This window comes from Oncorhynchus keta, unplaced genomic scaffold (assembly GCF_023373465.1).
Source record: "Oncorhynchus keta strain PuntledgeMale-10-30-2019 unplaced genomic scaffold, Oket_V2 Un_scaffold_6411_pilon_pilon, whole genome shotgun sequence".
NCBI classification, from domain to species: domain Eukaryota; kingdom Metazoa; phylum Chordata; class Actinopteri; order Salmoniformes; family Salmonidae; genus Oncorhynchus; species Oncorhynchus keta.
This window is the reverse complement of record NW_026290982.1, coordinates 134,858-157,649: the sequence shown is the minus strand read 5'-3', so window position 1 is coordinate 157,649 and position 22,792 is coordinate 134,858. Positions and strand designations below refer to the sequence as shown.

At 36.9% G+C, this 22,792-nt stretch overlaps 1 long non-coding RNA gene across 16 annotated transcripts in view; it reads right to left on the bottom strand.

The window, feature by feature from the left end:
• Positions 1 to 850: 850 nt before the first annotated feature.
• Positions 851 to 22,792, bottom strand: part of LOC127929310 (uncharacterized) — a 33,511-nt gene continuing 11,569 nt past the window's right edge. Inside the window, exons 3-5 of one of the 16 annotated variants that reach the window (XR_008134355.1) lie at positions 21,943 to 22,147; positions 11,315 to 11,419; positions 851 to 1,235 (exon numbers count right to left, since the gene is read on the bottom strand). This is a non-coding gene — a long non-coding RNA (uncharacterized LOC127929310). Of the gene's footprint in view, positions 1,236 to 2,351; positions 2,429 to 11,229; positions 11,420 to 14,028; positions 14,135 to 14,529; positions 14,720 to 15,724; positions 15,915 to 19,538; positions 19,914 to 21,942; positions 22,148 to 22,792 lie in introns of those variants that run through there. The other 15 variants (XR_008134349.1, XR_008134350.1, XR_008134348.1 and 12 more) reach the window with 15 other exon arrangements.

The window sequence follows — 22,792 nt, the reverse complement described above, 5'->3', positions numbered from 1 at the left end:
TGGGAGAATATGAATGACAGTAACCTAAACCTATCACTGTTACATTGAGCTGGGAGAATATGAATGACAGTAACCTAAACCTATCACTGTTACATTGAGCTGGGAGAATATGAATGACAGTAACCTAAACCTATCACAGTTACATTGAACTGGGTGAATATGAATGACAGTAACCTAAACCTATCACTGTTACATTGAACTAGGTGAATGGAATATGAATGACAGTAACCTAAACCTGTCACTGTTACATTGAACTGGGTGAATGGAATATGAATGACAGTAACCTAAACCTGTCACTGTTACATTGAACTGGGTGAATATGAATGACAGTAACCTAAACCTATCACTGTTACATTGAGCTGGGAGAATATGAATGACAGTAACCTAAACCTATCACTGTTACATTGAACTGGGTGAATGGAATATGAATGACAGTAACCTAAACCTGTCACTGTTACATTGAACTGGGTGAATATGAATGACAGTAACCTAAACCTATCACTGTTACATTGAGCTGGGAGAATATGAATGACAGTAACCTAAACCTATCACTGTTACATTGAACTAGGTGAATATGAATGACAGTAACCTAAACCTATCACTGTTACATTGAACTGGGTGGATGGAATATGAATGACAGTAACCTAAACCTATCACTGTTACATTGAACTGGATGAATATGAATGACAGTAACCTAAACCTATCACTGTTACATTGAACTGGGTGAATATGAATGACAGTAACCTAAACCTATCACTGTTACATTGAACTGGGTGAATGGAATATGAATGACAGTAACCTAAACCTATCACTGTTACATTGAACTGGGTGAATGGAATATGAATGACAGTAACCTAAACCTATCACTGTTACATTGAACTGGGTGAATATGAATGACAGTAACCTAAACCTATCACTGTTACATTGAACTGGGTGAATATGAATGACAGTAACCTAAACCTATCACTGTTACATTGAACTGGGTGAATGGAATATGAATGACAGTAACCTAAACCTATCACTGTTACATTGAACTGGGTGAATGGAATATGAATGACAGTAACCTAAACCTATCACTGTTACATTGAACTGGGTGAATGGAATATGAATGACAGTAACCTAAACCTATCACTGTTACATTGAACTGCCTGAATGGAATATGAATGACAGTAACCTAAACCTATTACTGTTACATTGAACTGCCTGAATGGAATATGAATGACAGTAACCTAAACCTATCACTGTTACATTGAACTGGGAGAATATGAATGACAGTAACCTAAACCTATCACTGTTACATTGAGCTGGGAGAATATGAATGACAGTAACCTAAACCTATCACTGTTACATTGAACTGGGTGGATGGAATATGAATGACAGTAACCTAAACCTATCACTGTTACATTGAACTGGGAGAATATGAATGACAGTAACCTAAACCTATCACTGTTACATTGAGCTGGGAGAATATGAATGACAGTAACCTAAACCTATCACTGTTACATTGAGCTGGGAGAATATGAATGACAGTAACCTAAACCTATCACTGTTACATTGAACTGGGTGGATGGAATATGAATGACAGTAACCTAAACCTGTCACTGTTACATTGAACTGGGTGAATATGAATGACAGTAACCTAAACCTATCACTGTTACATTGAACTGGGTGAATATGAATGACAGTAACCTAAACCTATCACTGTTACATTGAACTGGGTGAATATGAATGACAGTAACCTAAACCTATCACTGTTACATTGAGCTGGGAGAATATGAATGACAGTAACCTAAACCTATCACTGTTACATTGAACTGGGAGAATATGAATGACAGTAACCTAAACCTGTCACTGTTACATTGAACTGGGTGAATATGAATGACAGTAACCTAAACCTATCACTGTTACATTGAACTGGGTGAATATGAATGACAGTAACCTAAACCTATCACTGTTACATTGAACTGGGTGAATGGAATATGAATGACAGTAACCTAAACCTATCACTGTTACATTGAACTGGGTGAATGGAATATGAATGACAGTAACCTAAACCTATCACTGTTCCATTGAACTGGGAGAATATGAATGACAGTAACCTAAACCTATCACTGTTACATTGAACTGGGTGAATATGAATGACAGTAACCTAAACTTATCACTGTTACATTGAACTGGGTGGATGGAATATGAATGACAGTAACCTAAACCTATCACTGTTACATTGAACTGGGTGAATGGAATATGAATGACAGTAACCTAAACCTATCACTGTTACATTGAACTGGGTGAATGGAATATGAATGACAGTAACCTAAACCTATCACTGTTACATTGAACTGGGAATGGAATATGAATGACAGTAACCTAAACCTATTACTGTTACATTGAACTGCCTGAATGGAATATGAATGACAGTAACCTAAACCTATCACTGTTACATTGAACTGGGAAATATGAATGACAGTAACCTAAACCTATCACTGTTACATTGAGCTGGGAGAATATGAATGACAGTAACCTAAACCTATCACTGTTACATTGAACTGGGTGGATGAATATGAATGACAGTAACCTAAACCTATCACTGTTACATTGAACTGGGAGAATATGAATGACAGTAACCTAAACCTATCACTGTTACATTGAGCTGGGAGAATATGAATGACAGTAACCTAAACCTATCACTGTTACATTGAGCTGGGAGAATATGAATGACAGTAACCTAAACCTATCACTGTTACATTGAACTGGGTGATGGAATATGAATGACAGTAACCTAAACCTGTCACTGTTACATTGAACTGGGTGAATATGAATGACAGTAACCTAAACCTATCACTGTTACATTGAACTGGGTGAATATGAATGACAGTAACCTAAACCTATCACTGTTACATTGAACTGGGTGAATATGAATGACAGTAACCTAAACCTATCACTGTTACATTGAGCTGGGAGAATATGAATGACAGTAACCTAAACCTATCACTGTTACATTGAACTGGGAGAATATGAATGACAGTAACCTAAACCTGTCACTGTTACATTGAGCTGGGAGAATATGAATGACAGTAACCTAAACCTATCACTGTTACATTGAGCTGGGAGAATATGAATGACAGTAACCTAAACCTATCACTGTTACATTGAACTGGGTGAATATGAATGACAGTAACCTAAACCTATCACTGTTACATTGAACTGGGTGAATATGAATGACAGTAACCTAAACCTATCACTGTTACATTGAGCTGGGAGAATATGAATGACAGTAACCTAAGCCTATCACTGTTACATTGAACTGGGTGAATATGAATGACAGTAACCTAAACCTGTCACATTACATTGAACTGGGTGAATATGAATGACAGTAACCTAAACCTATCACTGTTACATTGAGCTGGGAGAATATGAATGACAGTAACCTAAACCTATCACAGTTACATTGAACTGGGTGAATATGAATGACAGTAACCTAAACCTATCACTGTTACATTGAACTAGGTGAATGGAATATGAATGACAGTAACCTAAACCTGTCACTGTTACATTGAACTGGGTGAATGGAATATGAATGACAGTAACCTAAACCTGTCACTGTTACATTGAACTGGGTGAATATGAATGACAGTAACCTAAACCTATCACTGTTACATTGAGCTGGGAGAATATGAATGACAGTAACCTAAACCTATCACTGTTACATTGAACTGGGTGAATGGAATATGAATGACAGTAACCTAAACCTGTCACTGTTACATTGAACTGGGTGAATATGAATGACAGTAACCTAAACCTATCACTGTTACATTGAGCTGGGAGAATATGAATGACAGTAACCTAAACCTATCACTGTTACATTGAACTAGGTGAATATGAATGACAGTATCCTAAACCTATCACTGTTACATTGAACTGGATGAATGGAATATGAATGACAGTAACCTAAACCTATCACTGTTACATTGAACTGGATGAATATGAATGACAGTATCCTAAACCTATCACTGTTACATTGAACTGGATGAATATGAATGACAGTATCCTAAACCTATCACTGTTACATTGAACTGGATGAATGGAATATGAATGACAGTAACCTAAACCTATCACTGTTACATTGAACTGGGTGAATGGAATATGAATGACAGTAACCTAAACCTATCACTGTTACATTGAACTGGGAGAATATGAATGACAGTAACCTAAACCTATCACTGTTACATTGAACTGGGTGAATATGAATGACAGTAACCTAAACTTATCACTGTTACATTGAACTGGGTGAATATGAATGACAGTAACCTAAACCTATCACTGTTACATTGAACTGGGTGGATGGAATATGAATGACAGTAACCTAAACCTATCACTGTTACATTGAACTGGGTGAATGGAATATGAATGACAGTAACCTAAACCTATCACTGTTACATTGAACTGCCTGAATGGAATATGAATGACAGTAACCTAAACCTATCACTGTTACATTGAACTGGAATGAATATGAATGACAGTAACCTAAACCTATCACTGTTACATTGAACTGGGAGAATATGAATGACAGTAACCTAAACCTATCACTGTTACATTGAGCTGGGAGAATAAATGACAGTAACCTAAACCTATCACTGTTACATTGAACTGGGTGGATGGAATATGAATGACAGTAACCTAAACCTATCACTGTTACATTGAACTGGGAGAATATGAATGACAGTAACCTAAACCTATCACTGTTACATTGAGCTGGGAGAATATGAATGACAGTAACCTAAACCTATCACTGTTACATTGAGCTGGGAGAATATGAATGACAGTAACCTAAACCTATCACTGTTACATTGAACTGGGTGGATGGAATATGAATGACAGTAACCTAAACCTGTCACTGTTACATTGAACTGGGTGAATATGAATGACAGTAACCTAAACCTATCACTGTTACATTGAACTGGGTGAATATGAATGACAGTAACCTAAACCTATCACTGTTACATTGAACTGGGTGAATATGAATGACAGTAACCTAAACCTATCACTGTTACATTGAGCTGGGAGAATATGAATGACAGTAACCTAAACCTATCACTGTTACATTGAGCTGGGAGAATATGAATGACAGTAACCTAAACCTGTCACTGTTACATTGAACTGGGTGAATATGAATGACAGTAACCTAAACCTATCACTGTTACATTGAACTGGGTGAATATGAATGACAGTAACCTAAACCTATCACTGTTACATTGAACTGGGTGAATATGAATGACAGTAACCTAAACCTATCACTGTTACATTGAACTGGGTGGATGGAATATGAATGACAGTAACCTAAACCTATCACTGTTACATTGAACTGGGTGAATGGAATATGAATGACAGTAACCTAAACCTATCACTGTTACATTGAACTGGGTGAATGGAATATGAATGACAGTAACCTAAACCTATCACTGTTACATTGAACTGCCTGAATGGAATATGAATGACAGTAACCTAAACCTATCACTGTTACATTGAACTGCCTGAATGGAATATGAATGACAGTAACCTAAACCTATCACTGTTACATTGAACTGGGAGAATATGAATGACAGTAACCTAAACCTATCACTGTTACATTGAGCTGGGAGAATATGAATGACAGTAACCTAAACCTATCACTGTTACATTGAACTGGGTGGATGGAATATGAATGACAGTAACCTAAACCTATCACTGTTACATTGAACTGGGAGAATATGAATGACAGTAACCTAAACCTATCACTGTTACATTGAGCTGGGAGAATATGAATGACAGTAACCTAAACCTATCACTGTTACATTGAGCTGGGAGAATATGAATGACAGTAACCTAAACCTATCACTGTTACATTGAACTGGGTGGATGGAATATGAATGACAGTAACCTAAACCTGTCACTGTTACATTGAACTGGGTGAATATGAATGACAGTAACCTAAACCTATCACTGTTACATTGAACTGGGTGAATATGAATGACAGTAACCTAAACCTATCACTGTTACATTGAACTGGGTGAATATGAATGACAGTAACCTAAACCTATCACTGTTACATTGAGCTGGGAGAATATGAATGACAGTAACCTAAACCTATCACTGTTACATTGAACTGGGTGAATATGAATGACAGTAACCTAAACCTATCACTGTTACATTGAGCTGGGAGAATATGAATGACAGTAACCTAAACCTATCACTGTTACATTGAACTGGGGGAATATGAATGACAGTAACCTAAACCTATCACTGTTACATTGAACTGGGTGAATATGAATGACAGTAACCTAAACCTATCACTGTTACATTGAACTGGGAGAATATGAATGACAGTAACCTAAACCTATCAAACCCTAAACCTATCACTGTTACATTGAACTGGGTGAATATGTAACCTAAACCTGTCACATTGAACTGGGTGAATATGAATGACAGTAACCTAAACCTATCACTGTTACATTGAATGGGAGAATATGAATGACAGTAACCTAAACCTGTCACTGTTACATTGAACTGGGTGAATATGAATGACAGTAACCTAAACCTATCACTGTTATATTGAGCTGGGAGAATATGAATGACAGTAACCTAAACCTATCACTGTTACATTGAGCTGGGAGAATATGAATGACAGTAACCTAAACCTATCACTGTTACATTGAGCTGGGAGAATATGAATGACAGTAACCTAAACCTATCACAGTTACATTGAACTGGGTGAATATGAATGACAGTAACCTAAACCTATCACTGTTACATTGAGCTGGGAGAATATGAATGACAGTAACCTAAACCTATCACAGTTACATTGAACTGGGTGAATATGAATGACAGTAACCTAAACCTATCACTGTTACATTGAACTGGGTGAATGGAATATGAATGACAGTAACCTAAACCTGTCACTGTTACATTGAACTGGGTGAATGGAATATGAATGACAGTAACCTAAACCTGTCACTGTTACATTGAACTGGGTGAATATGAATGACAGTAACCTAAACCTATCACTGTTACATTGAGCTGGGAGAATATGAATGACAGTAACCTAAACCTATCACTGTTACATTGAACTGGGTGAATGGAATATGAATGACAGTAACCTAAACCTGTCACTGTTACATTGAACTGGGTGAATATGAATGACAGTAACCTAAACCTATCACTGTTACATTGAGCTGGGAGAATATGAATGACAGTAACCTAAACCTGTCACTGTTACATTGAACTGGGTGAATTATGAATGACAGTAACCTAAACCTATCACTGTTACATTGACCTGGGAGAATATGAATGACAGTAACCTAAACTTATCATGGTACAATTAACTGGGAGAATATGAATGACAGTAACCTAAACCTGTCACTGTTACATTGAACTGGGTGAATATGAATGACAGTAACCTAAACCTATCACTGTTACATTGAACTGGGTGGATGGAATATGAATGACAGTAACCTAAACCTATCACTGTTACATTGAACTGGGAGAATATGAATGACAGTAACCTAAACCTGTCACTGTTACATTGAACTGGGTGAATATGAATGACAGTAACCTAAACCTATCACTGTTACATTGAACTGGGTGAATATGAATGACAGTAACCTAAACTTATCACTGTTACATTGAACTGGGTGATGGAATATGAATGACAGTAACCTAAACCTATCACTGTTACATTGAGCTGGGAGAATATGAATGACAGTAACCTAAACCTATCACTGTTACATTGAGCTGGGAGAATATGAATGACAGTAACCTAAACCTATCACTGTTACATTGAGCTGGGAGAATATGAATGACAGTAACCTAAACCTATCACAGTTACATTGAACTGGGTGAATATGAATGACAGTAACCTAAACCTATCACTGTTACATTGAGCTGGGAGAATATGAATGACAGTAACCTAAACCTATCACAGTTACATTGAACTGGGTGAATATGAATGACAGTAACCTAAACCTATCACTGTTACATTGAACTAGGTGAATGGAATATGAATGACAGTAACCTAAACCTGTCACTGTTACATTGAACTGGGTGAATGGAATATGAATGACAGTAACCTAAACCTGTCACTGTTACATTGAACTGGGTGAATATGAATGACAGTAACCTAAACCTATCACTGTTACATTGAGCTGGGAGAATATGAATGACAGTAACCTAAACCTATCACTGTTACATTGAACTGGGTGAATGGAATATGAATGACAGTAACCTAAACCTGTCACTGTTACATTGAACTGGGTGAATATGAATGACAGTAACCTAAACCTATCACTGTTACATTGAGCTGGGAGAATATGAATGACAGTAACCTAAACCTATCACTGTTACATTGAACTAGGTGAATATGAATGACAGTAACCTAAACCTATCACTGTTACATTGAACTGGGTGGATGGAATATGAATGACAGTAACCTAAACCTGTCACTGTTACATTGAACTGGGTGAATATGAATGACAGTAACCTAAACCTATCACTGTTACATTGAACTGGGTGAATATGAATGACAGTAACCTAAACCTATCACTGTTACATTGAACTGGGTGAATGGAATATGAATGACAGTAACCTAAACCTATCACTGTTACATTGAACTGGGTGAATGGAATATGAATGACAGTAACCTAAACCTATCACTGTTCCATTGAACTGGGAGAATATGAATGACAGTAACCTAAACCTATCACTGTTACATTGAACTGGGTGAATATGAATGACAGTAACCTAAACCTATCACTGTTACATTGAACTGGGTGGATGGAATATGAATGACAGTAACCTAAACCTATCACTGTTACATTGAACTGGGAGAATATGAATGACAGTAACCTAAACCTATCACTGTTACATTGAACTGGGTGGATGGAATATGAATGACAGTAACCTAAACCTATCACTGTTACATTGAACTGCCTGAATGGAATATGAATGACAGTAACCTAAACCTATCACTGTTACATTGAACTGCCTGAATGGAATATGAATGACAGTAACCTAAACCTATCACTGTTACATTGAGCTGGGAGAATATGAATGACAGTAACCTAAACCTATTACTGTTACATTGAGCTGGGAGAATATGAATGACAGTAACCTAAACCTATCACTGTTACATTGAACTGGGTGGATGGAATATGAATGACAGTAACCTAAACCTATCACTGTTACATTGAACTGGGAGAATATGAATGACAGTAACCTAAACCTATCACTGTTACATTGAGCTGGGAGAATATGAATGACAGTAACCTAAACCTATCACTGTTACATTGAGCTGGGAGAATATGAATGACAGTAACCTAAACCTATCACTGTTACATTGAACTGGGTGGATGGAATATGAATGACAGTAACCTAAACCTGTCACTGTTACATTGAACTGGGTGAATATGAATGACAGTAACCTAAACCTATCACTGTTACATTGAACTGGGAGAATATGAATGACAGTAACCTAAACCTATCACTGTTACATTGAACTGGGTGAATATGAATGACAGTAACCTAAACCTATCACTGTTACATTGAACTGGGAGAATATGAATGACAGTAACCTAAACCTATCACTGTTACATTGAACTGGGAGAATATGAATGACAGTAACCTAAACCTGTCACTGTTACATTGAACTGGGTGAATATGAATGACAGTAACCTAAACCTATCACTGTTACATTGAACTGGGTAATATGAATGACAGTAACCTAAACCTATCACTGTTACATTGAACTGGGTGAATGGAATATGAATGACAGTAACCTAAACCTATCACTGTTACATTGAACTGGGTGAGAATATGAATGACAGTAACCTAAACCTATCACTGTTACATTGAACTGGGAGAATATGAATGACAGTAACCTAAACCTATCACTGTTACATTGAACTGGGTGAATATGAATGACAGTAACCTAAACCTATCACTGTTACATTGAACTGGGTGAATATGAATGACAGTAACCTAAACCTATCACTGTTACATTGAGCTGGGAGAATATGAATGACAGTAACCTAAACCTATCACTGTTACATTGAGCTGGGTGAATATGAATGACAGTAACCTAAACCTATCACTGTTACATTGAGCTGGGAGAATATGAATGACAGTAACCTAAACCTATCACTGTTACATTGAACTGGGTGAATATGAATGACAGTAACCTAAACCTATCACTGTTACATTGAGCTGGGAGAATATGAATGACAGTAACCTAAACCTATCACAGTTACATTGAACTGGGTGAATATGAATGACAGTAACCTAAACCTATCACTGTTACATTGAACTAGGTGAATGGAATATGAATGACAGTAACCTAAACCTGTCACTGTTACATTGAACTGGGTGAATGGAATATGAATGACAGTAACCTAAACCTGTCACTGTTACATTGAACTGGGTGAATATGAATGACAGTAACCTAAACCTATCACTGTTACATTGAGCTGGGAGAATATGAATGACAGTAACCTAAACCTATCACTGTTACATTGAACTGGGTGAATGGAATATGAATGACAGTAACCTAAACCTGTCACTGTTACATTGAACTGGGTGAATATGAATGACAGTAACCTAAACCTATCACTGTTACATTGAGCTGGGAGAATATGAATGACAGTAACCTAAACCTATCACTGTTACATTGAACTAGGTGAATATGAATGACAGTAACCTAAACCTATCACTGTTACATTGAACTGGGTGGATGGAATATGAATGACAGTAACCTAAACCTGTCACTGTTACATTGAACTGGGTGAATATGAATGACAGTAACCTAAACCTATCACTGTTACATTGAACTGGGTGAATATGAATGACAGTAACCTAAACCTATCACTGTTACATTGAACTGGGTGAATGGAATATGAATGACAGTAACCTAAACCTATCACTGTTACATTGAACTGGGTGAATGGAATATGAATGACAGTAACCTAAACCTATCACTGTTCCATTGAACTGGGAGAATATGAATGACAGTAACCTAAACCTATCACTGTTACATTGAACTGGGTGAATATGAATGACAGTAACCTAAACTTATCACTGTTACATTGAACTGGGTGGATGGAATATGAATGACAGTAACCTAAACCTATCACTGTTACATTGAACTGGGTGAATGGAATATGAATGACAGTAACCTAAACCTATCACTGTTACATTGAACTGGGTGAATGGAATATGAATGACAGTAACCTAAACCTATCACTGTTACATTGAACTGCCTGAATGGAATATGAATGACAGTAACCTAAACCTATTACTGTTACATTGAACTGCCTGAATGGAATATGAATGACAGTAACCTAAACCTATCACTGTTACATTGAACTGGGAGAATATGAATGACAGTAACCTAAACCTATCACTGTTACATTGAGCTGGGAGAATATGAATGACAGTAACCTAAACCTATCACTGTTACATTGAACTGGGTGGATGGAATATGAATGACAGTAACCTAAACCTATCACTGTTACATTGAACTGGGAGAATATGAATGACAGTAACCTAAACCTATCACTGTTACATTGAGCTGGGAGAATATGAATGACAGTAACCTAAACCTATCACTGTTACATTGAGCTGGGAGAATATGAATGACAGTAACCTAAACCTATCACTGTTACATTGAACTGGGTGGATGGAATATGAATGACAGTAACCTAAACCTGTCACTGTTACATTGAACTGGGTGAATATGAATGACAGTAACCTAAACCTATCACTGTTACATTGAACTGGGTGAATATGAATGACAGTAACCTAAACCTATCACTGTTACATTGAACTGGGTGAATATGAATGACAGTAACCTAAACCTATCACTGTTACATTGAGCTGGGAGAATATGAATGACAGTAACCTAAACCTATCACTGTTACATTGAACTGGGAGAATATGAATGACAGTAACCTAAACCTGTCACTGTTACATTGAACTGGGTGAATATGAATGACAGTAACCTAAACCTATCACTGTTACATTGAACTGGGTGAATATGAATGACAGTAACCTAAACCTATCACTGTTACATTGAACTGGGTGAATGGAATATGAATGACAGTAACCTAAACCTATCACTGTTACATTGAACTGGGTGAATGGAATATGAATGACAGTAACCTAAACCTATCACTGTTCCATTGAACTGGGAGAATATGAATGACAGTAACCTAAACCTATCACTGTTACATTGAACTGGGTGAATATGAATGACAGTAACCTAAACTTATCACTGTTACATTGAACTGGGTGGATGGAATATGAATGACAGTAACCTAAACCTATCACTGTTACATTGAACTGGGTGAATGGAATATGAATGACAGTAACCTAAACCTATCACTGTTACATTGAACTGGGTGAATGGAATATGAATGACAGTAACCTAAACCTATCACTGTTACATTGAACTGCCTGAATGGAATATGAATGACAGTAACCTAAACCTATCACTGTTACATTGAACTGCCTGAATGGAATATGAATGACAGTAACCTAAACCTATCACTGTTACATTGAACTGGGAAATATGAATGACAGTAACCTAAACCTATCACTGTTACATTGAGCTGGGAGAATATGAATGACAGTAACCTAAACCTATCACTGTTACATTGAACTGGGTGGATGGAATATGAATGACAGTAACCTAAACCTATCACTGTTACATTGAACTGGGAGAATATGAATGACAGTAACCTAAACCTATCACTGTTACATTGAGCTGGGAGAATATGAATGACAGTAACCTAAACCTATCACTGTTACATTGAACTGGGAGAATATGAATGACAGTAACCTAAACCTATCACTGTTACATTGAACTGGGTGGATGGAATATGAATGACAGTAACCTAAACCTGTCACTGTTACATTGAACTGGGTGAATATGAATGACAGTAACCTAAACCTATCACTGTTACATTGAACTGGGTGAATATGAATGACAGTAACCTAAACCTATCACTGTTACATTGAACTGGGTGAATATGAATGACAGTAACCTAAACCTATCACTGTTACATTGAGCTGGGAGAATATGAATGACAGTAACCTAAACCTATCACTGTTACATTGAACTGGGAGAATATGAATGAGAGTAACCTAAACCTATCACTGTTACATTGAGCTGGGAGAATATGAATGACAGTAACCTAAACCTATCACTGTTACATTGAGCTGGGAGAATATGAATGACAGTAACCTAAACCTATCACTGTTACATTGAACTGGGAGAATATGAATGACAGTAACCTAAACCTATCACTGTTACATTGAACTGGGAGAATATGAATGACAGTAACCTAAACCTGTCACTGTTACATTGAGCTGGGAGAATATGAATGACAGTAACCTAAACCTATCACTGTTACATTGAACTTGAATATGAATGACAGTAACCTAAACCTGTCACATTGAACTGGGTGAATATGAATGACAGTAACCTAAACCTATCACTGTTACATTGAGCTGGGAGAATATGAATGACAGTAACCTAAACCTATCACAGTTACATTGAACTGGGTGAATATGAATGACAGTAACCTAAACCTATCACTGTTACATTGAACTAGGTGAATGGAATATGAATGACAGTAACCTAAACCTGTCACTGTTACATTGAACTGGGTGAATGGAATATGAATGACAGTAACCTAAACCTGTCACTGTTACATTGAACTGGGTGAATATGAATGACAGTAACCTAAACCTATCACTGTTACATTGAGCTGGGAGAATATGAATGACAGTAACCTAAACCTATCACTGTTACATTGAACTGGGTGAATGGAATATGAATGACAGTAACCTAAACCTGTCACTGTTACATTGAACTGGGTGAATATGAATGACAGTAACCTAAACCTATCACTGTTACATTGAGCTGGGAGAATATGAATGACAGTAACCTAAACCTATCACTGTTACATTGAACTGGGTGAATATGAATGACAGTAACCTAAACCTATCACTGTTACATTGAACTGGGTGGATGGAATATGAATGACAGTAACCTAAACCTATCACTGTTACATTGAACTGGGTGAATATGAATGACAGTAACCTAAACCTATCACTGTTACATTGAACTGGGTGAATATGAATGACAGTAACCTAAACCTATCACTGTTACATTGAACTGGGTGAATGGAATATGAATGACAGTAACCTAAACCTATCACTGTTACATTGAACTGGGTGAATGGAATATGAATGACAGTAACCTAAACCTATCACTGTTCCATTGAACTGGGAGAATATGAATGACAGTAACCTAAACCTATCACTGTTACATTGAACTGGGTGAATATGAATGACAGTAACCTAAACTTATCACTGTTACATTGAACTGGGTGGATGGAATATGAATGACAGTAACCTAAACCTATCACTGTTACATTGAACTGGGTGAATGGAATATGAATGACAGTAACCTAAACCTATCACTGTTACATTGAACTGGGTGAATGGAATATGAATGACAGTAACCTAAACCTATCACTGTTACATTGAACTGCCTGAATGGAATATGAATGACAGTAACCTAAACCTATTACTGTTACATTGAACTGCCTGAATGGAATATGAATGACAGTAACCTAAACCTATCACTGTTACATTGAACTGGGAGAATATGAATGACAGTAACCTAAACCTATCACTGTTACATTGAGCTGGGAGAATATGAATGACAGTAACCTAAACCTATCACTGTTACATTGAACTGGGTGGATGGAATATGAATGACAGTAACCTAAACCTATCACTGTTACATTGAACTGGGAGAATATGAATGACAGTAACCTAAACCTATCACTGTTACATTGAGCTGGGAGAATATGAATGACAGTAACCTAAACCTATCACTGTTACATTGAGCTGGGAGAATATGAATGACAGTAACCTAAACCTATCACTGTTACATTGAACTGGGTGGATGGAATATGAATGACAGTAACCTAAACCTGTCACTGTTACATTGAACTGGGTGAATATGAATGACAGTAACCTAAACCTATCACTGTTACATTGAACTGGGTGAATATGAATGACAGTAACCTAAACCTATCACTGTTACATTGAACTGGGTGAATATGAATGACAGTAACCTAAACCTATCACTGTTACATTGAGCTGGGAGAATATGAATGACAGTAACCTAAACCTATCACTGTTACATTGAACTGGGAGAATATGAATGACAGTAACCTAAACCTGTCACTGTTACATTGAACTGGGTGAATATGAATGACAGTAACCTAAACCTATCACTGTTACATTGAACTGGGTGAATATGAATGACAGTAACCTAAACCTATCACTGTTACATTGAACTGGGTGAATGGAATATGAATGACAGTAACCTAAACCTATCACTGTTACATTGAACTGGGTGAATGGAATATGAATGACAGTAACCTAAACCTATCACTGTTCCATTGAACTGGGAGAATATGAATGACAGTAACCTAAACCTATCACTGTTACATTGAACTGGGTGAATATGAATGACAGTAACCTAAACTTATCACTGTTACATTGAACTGGGTGGATGGAATATGAATGACAGTAACCTAAACCTATCACTGTTACATTGAACTGGGTGAATGGAATATGAATGACAGTAACCTAAACCTATCACTGTTACATTGAACTGGGTGAATGGAATATGAATGACAGTAACCTAAACCTATCACTGTTACATTGAACTGCCTGAATGGAATATGAATGACAGTAACCTAAACCTATTACTGTTACATTGAACTGCCTGAATGGAATATGAATGACAGTAACCTAAACCTATCACTGTTACATTGAACTGGGAGAATATGAATGACAGTAACCTAAACCTATCACTGTTACATTGAGCTGGGAGAATATGAATGACAGTAACCTAAACCTATCACTGTTACATTGAACTGGGTGGATGGAATATGAATGACAGTAACCTAAACCTATCACTGTTACATTGAACTGGGAGAATATGAATGACAGTAACCTAAACCTATCACTGTTACATTGAGCTGGGAGAATATGAATGACAGTAACCTAAACCTATCACTGTTACATTGAGCTGGGAGAATATGAATGACAGTAACCTAAACCTATCACTGTTACATTGAACTGGGTGGATGGAATATGAATGACAGTAACCTAAACCTGTCACTGTTACATTGAACTGGGTGAATATGAATGACAGTAACCTAAACCTATCACTGTTACATTGAACTGGGTGAATATGAATGACAGTAACCTAAACCTATCACTGTTACATTGAACTGGGTGAATATGAATGACAGTAACCTAAACCTATCACTGTTACATTGAGCTGGGAGAATATGAATGACAGTAACCTAAACCTATCACTGTTACATTGAACTGGGAGAATATGAATGACAGTAACCTAAACCTGTCACTGTTACATTGAGCTGGGAGAATATGAATGACAGTAACCTAAACCTATCACTGTTACATTGAGCTGGGAGAATATGAATGACAGTAACCTAAACCTATCACTGTTACATTGAACTGGGTGAATATGAATGACAGTAACCTAAACCTATCACTGTTACATTGAACTGGGTGAATATGAATGACAGTAACCTAAACCTATCACTGTTACATTGAGCTGGGAGAATATGAATGACAGTAACCTAAACCTATCACTGTTACATTGAACTGGGTGAATATGAATGACAGTAACCTAAACCTGTCACATTGAACTGGGTGAATATGAATGACAGTAACCTAAACCTATCACTGTTACATTGAGCTGGGAGAATATGAATGACAGTAACCTAAACCTGTCACTGTTACATTGAACTGGGTGAATATGAATGACAGTAACCTAAACCTATCACTGTTATATTGAGCTGGGAGAATATGAATGACAGTAACCTAAACCTATCACTGTTACATTGAGCTGGGAGAATATGAATGACAGTAACCTAAACCTATCACTGTTACATTGAGCTGGGAGAATATGAATGACAGTAACCTAAACCTATCACAGTTACATTGAACTGGGTGAATATGAATGACAGTAACCTAAACCTATCACTGTTACATTGAGCTGGGAGAATATGAATGACAGTAACCTAAACCTATCACAGTTACATTGAACTGGGTGAATATGAATGACAGTAACCTAAACCTATCACTGTTACATTGAACTGGGTGAATGGAATATGAATGACAGTAACCTAAACCTGTCACTGTTACATTGAACTGGGTGAATGGAATATGAATGACAGTAACCTAAACCTGTCACTGTTACATTGAACTGGGTGAATATGAATGACAGTAACCTAAACCTATCACTGTTACATTGAGCTGGGAGAATATGAATGACAGTAACCTAAACCTATCACTGTTACATTGAACTGGGTGAATGGAATATGAATGACAGTAACCTAAACCTGTCACTGTTACATTGAACTGGGTGAATATGAATGACAGTAACCTAAACCTATCACTGTTACATTGAGCTGGGAGAATATGAATGACAGTAACCTAAACCTATCACTGTTACATTGAACTGGGTGGATGGAATATGAATGACAGTAACCTAAACCTATCACTGTTACATTGCACTGGGAGAATATGAATGACAGTAACCTAAACCTATCACTGTTACATTGCACTGGGAGAATATGAATGACAGTAACCTAAACCTGTCACTGTTACATTGAACTGGGTGAATATGAATGACAGTAACCTAAACCTATCACTGTTACATTGAACTGGGTGGATGGAATATGAATGACAGTAACCTAAACCTATCACTGTTACATTGCACTGGGAGAATATGAATGACAGTAACCTAAACCTGTCACTGTTACATTGAACTGGGTGAATATGAATGACAGTAACCTAAACCTATCACTGTTACATTGAACTGGGTGAATATGAATGACAGTAACCTAAACTTATCACTGTTACATTGAACTGGGTGGATGGAATATGAATGACAGTAACCTAAACCTATCACTGTTACATTGAACTGGGTGGATGGAATATGAATGACAGTAACCTAAACCTATTACTGTTACATTGAACTGGGAGAATATGAATGACAGTAACCTAAACCTGTCACTGTTACATTGAACTGGGTGAATATGAATGACAGTAACCTAAACCTATCACTGTTACATTGAACTGGGAGAATATGAATGACAGTAACCTAAACCTATTACTGTTACATTGAACTGGGTGAATATGAATGACAGTAACCTAAACCTATCACTGTTACATTGAGCTGGGAGAATATGAATGACAGTAACCTAAACCTATCACTGTTACATTGAGCTGGGAGAATATGAATGACAGTAACCTAAACCTATCACTGTTACATTGAACTGGGTGAATGGAATATGAATGACAGTAACCTAAATCTGTCACTGTTACATTGAACTGGGTGAATATGAATGACAGTAACCTAAACCTATCACTGTTACATTGAGCTGGGAGAATATGAATGACAGTAACCTAAACCTATCACTGTTACATTGAGCTGGGAGAATATGAATGACAGTAACCTAAACCTATCACTGTTACATTGAGCTGGGAGAATATGAATGACAGTAACCTAAACCTATCACAGTTACATTGAACTGGGTGAATATGAATGACAGTAACCTAAACCTATCACTGTTACATTGAGCTGGGAGAATATGAATGACAGTAACCTAAACCTATCACAGTTACATTGAACTGGGTGAATATGAATGACAGTAACCTAAACCTATCACTGTTACATTGAACTAGGTGAATGGAATATGAATGACAGTAACCTAAACCTGTCACTGTTACATTGAACTGGGTGAATGGAATATGAATGACAGTAACCTAAACCTGTCACTGTTACATTGAACTGGGTGAATATGAATGACAGTAACCTAAACCTATCACTGTTACATTGAGCTGGGAGAATATGAATGACAGTAACCTAAACCTATCACTGTTACATTGAACTGGGTGAATGGAATATGAATGACAGTAACCTAAACCTGTCACTGTTACATTGAACTGGGTGAATATGAATGACAGTAACCTAAACCTATCACTGTTACATTGAGCTGGGAGAATATGAATGACAGTAACCTAAACCTATCACTGTTACATTGAACTAGGTGAATATGAATGACAGTAACCTAAACCTATCACTGTTACATTGAACTGGGTGGATGGAATATGAATGACAGTAACCTAAACCTGTCACTGTTACATTGAACTGGGTGAATATGAATGACAGTAACCTAAACCTATCACTGTTACATTGAACTGGGTGAATATGAATGACAGTAACCTAAACCTATCACTGTTACATTGAACTGGGTGAATGGAATATGAATGACAGTAACCTAAACCTATCACTGTTACATTGAACTGGGTGAATGGAATATGAATGACAGTAACCTAAACCTATCACTGTTCCATTGAACTGGGAGAATATGAATGACAGTAACCTAAACCTATCACTGTTACATTGAACTGGGTGAATATGAATGACAGTAACCTAAACTTATCACTGTTACATTGAACTGGGTGAATATGAATGACAGTAACCTAAACCTATCACTGTTACATTGAACTGGGTGAATGGAATATGAATGACAGTAACCTAAACCTATCACTGTTACATTGAACTGGGTGAATGGAATATGAATGACAGTAACCTAAACCTATCACTGTTACATTGAACTGCCTGAATGGAATATGAATGACAGTAACCTAAACCTATTACTGTTACATTGAACTGCCTGAATGGAATATGAATGACAGTAACCTAAACCTATTACTGTTACATTGAACTGCCTGAATGGAATATGAATGACAGTAACCTAAACCTATCACTGTTACATTGAACTGGGAGAATATGAATGACAGTAACCTAAACCTATCACTGTTACATTGAACTGGGTGAATATGAATGACAGTAACCTAAACTTATCACTGTTACATTGAACTGGGTGAATATGAATGACAGTAACCTAAACCTATCACTGTTACATTGAACTGGGAGAATATGAATGACAGTAACCTAAACCTATCACTGTTACATTGAGCTGGGAGAATATGAATGACAGTAACCTAAACCTATCACTGTTACATTGAGCTGGGAGAATATGAATGACAGTAACCTAAACCTATCACTGTTACATTGAACTGGGTGGATGGAATATGAATGACAGTAACCTAAACCTGTCACTGTTACATTGAACTGGGTGAATATGAATGACAGTAACCTAAACCTATCACTGTTACATTGAACTGGGTGAATATGAATGAGAGTAACCTAAACCTATCACTGTTACATTGAGCTGGGAGAATATGAATGACAGTAACCTAAACCTATCACTGTTACATTGAACTGGGAGAATATGAATGACAGTAACCTAAACCTATCACTGTTACATTGAACTGGGAGAATATGAATGACAGTAACCTAAACCTGTCACTGTTACATTGAGCTGGGAGAATATGAATGACAGTAACCTAAACCTATCACTGTTACATTGAGCTGGGAGAATATGAATGACAGTAACCTAAACCTATCACTGTTACATTGAACTGGGTGAATATGAATGACAGTAACCTAAACCTATCACTGTTACATTGAACTGGGTGAATATGAATGACAGTAACCTAAACCTATCACTGTTACATTGAGCTGGGAGAATATGAATGACAGTAACCTAAACCTATCACTGTTACATTGAACTGGGTGAATATGAATGACAGTAACCTAAACCTGTCACATTGAACTGGGTGAATATGAATGACAGTAACCTAAACCTATCACTGTTACATTGAGCTGGGAGAATATGAATGACAGTAACCTAAACCTGTCACTGTTACATTGAACTGGGTGAATATGAATGACAGTAACCTAAACCTATCACTGTTATATTGAGCTGGGAGAATATGAATGACAGTAACCTAAACCTATCACTGTTACATTGAGCTGGGAGAATATGAATGACAGTAACCTAAACCTATCACTGTTACATTGAGCTGGGAGAATATGAATGACAGTAACCTAAACCTATCACAGTTACATTGAACTGGGTGAATATGAATGACAGTAACCTAAACCTATCACTGTTACATTGAGCTGGGAGAATATGAATGACAGTAACCTAAACCTATCACAGTTACATTGAACTGGGTGAATATGAATGACAGTAACCTAAACCTATCACTGTTACATTGAACTGGGTGAATGGAATATGAATGACAGTAACCTAAACCTGTCACTGTTACATTGAACTGGGTGAATGGAATATGAATGACAGTAACCTAAACCTGTCACTGTTACATTGAACTGGGTGAATATGAATGACAGTAACCTAAACCTATCACTGTTACATTGAGCTGGGAGAATATGAATGACAGTAACCTAAACCTATCACTGTTACATTGAACTGGGTGAATGGAATATGAATGACAGTAACCTAAACCTGTCACTGTTACATTGAACTGGGTGAATATGAATGACAGTAACCTAAACCTATCACTGTTACATTGAGCTGGGAGAATATGAATGACAGTAACCTAAACCTATCACTGTTACATTGAACTGGGTGAATATGAATGACAGTAACCTAAACCTATCACTGTTACATTGAACTGGGTGGATGGAATATGAATGACAGTAACCTAAACCTGTCACTGTTACATTGAACTGGGTGAATATGAATGACAGTAACCTAAACCTATCACTGTTACATTGAACTGGGAGAATATGAATGACAGTAACCTAAACCTATCACTGTTACATTGAACTGGGTGGATGGAATATGAATGACAGTAACCTAAACCTATCACTGTTACATTGAACTGGGTGAATGGAATATGAATGACAGTAACCTAAACCTATCACTGTTACATTGAACTGGGTGAATATGAATGACAGTAACCTAAACTTATCACTGTTACATTGAACTGGGTGAATATGAATGACAGTAACCTAAACCTATCACTGTTACATTGAACTGGGTGGATGGAATATGAATGACAGTAACCTAAACCTATCACTGTTACATTGAACTGGGTGAATATGAATGACAGTAACCTAAACCTATCACTGTTACATTGAACTGGGTGGATGGAATATGAATGACAGTAACCTAAACCTATTACTGTTACATTGAACTGGGAGAATATGAATGACAGTAACCTAAACCTGTCACTGTTACATTGAACTGGGTGAATATGAATGACAGTAACCTAAACCTATCACTGTTACATTGAACTGGGAGAATATGAATGACAGTAACCTAAACCTATTACTGTTACATTGAACTGGGTGAATATGAATGACAGTAACCTAAACCTATCACTGTTACATTGAGCTGGGAGAATATGAATGACAGTAACCTAAACCTATCACTGTTACATTGAGCTGGGAGAATATGAATGACAGTAACCTAAACCTATCACTGTTACATTGAGCTGGGAGAATATGAATGACAGTAACCTAAACCTATCACAGTTACATTGAACTGGGTGAATATGAATGACATAACCTAAACCTGTCACTGTTACATTGAACTGGGTGAATGGAATATGAATGACAGTAACCTAAACCTGTCACTGTTACATTGAACTGAGTGAATATGAATGACAGTAACCTAAACCTGTCACTGTTACATTGAACTGGGTGAATATGAATGACAGTAACCTAAACCTATCACTGTTATATTGAGCTGGGAGAATATGAATG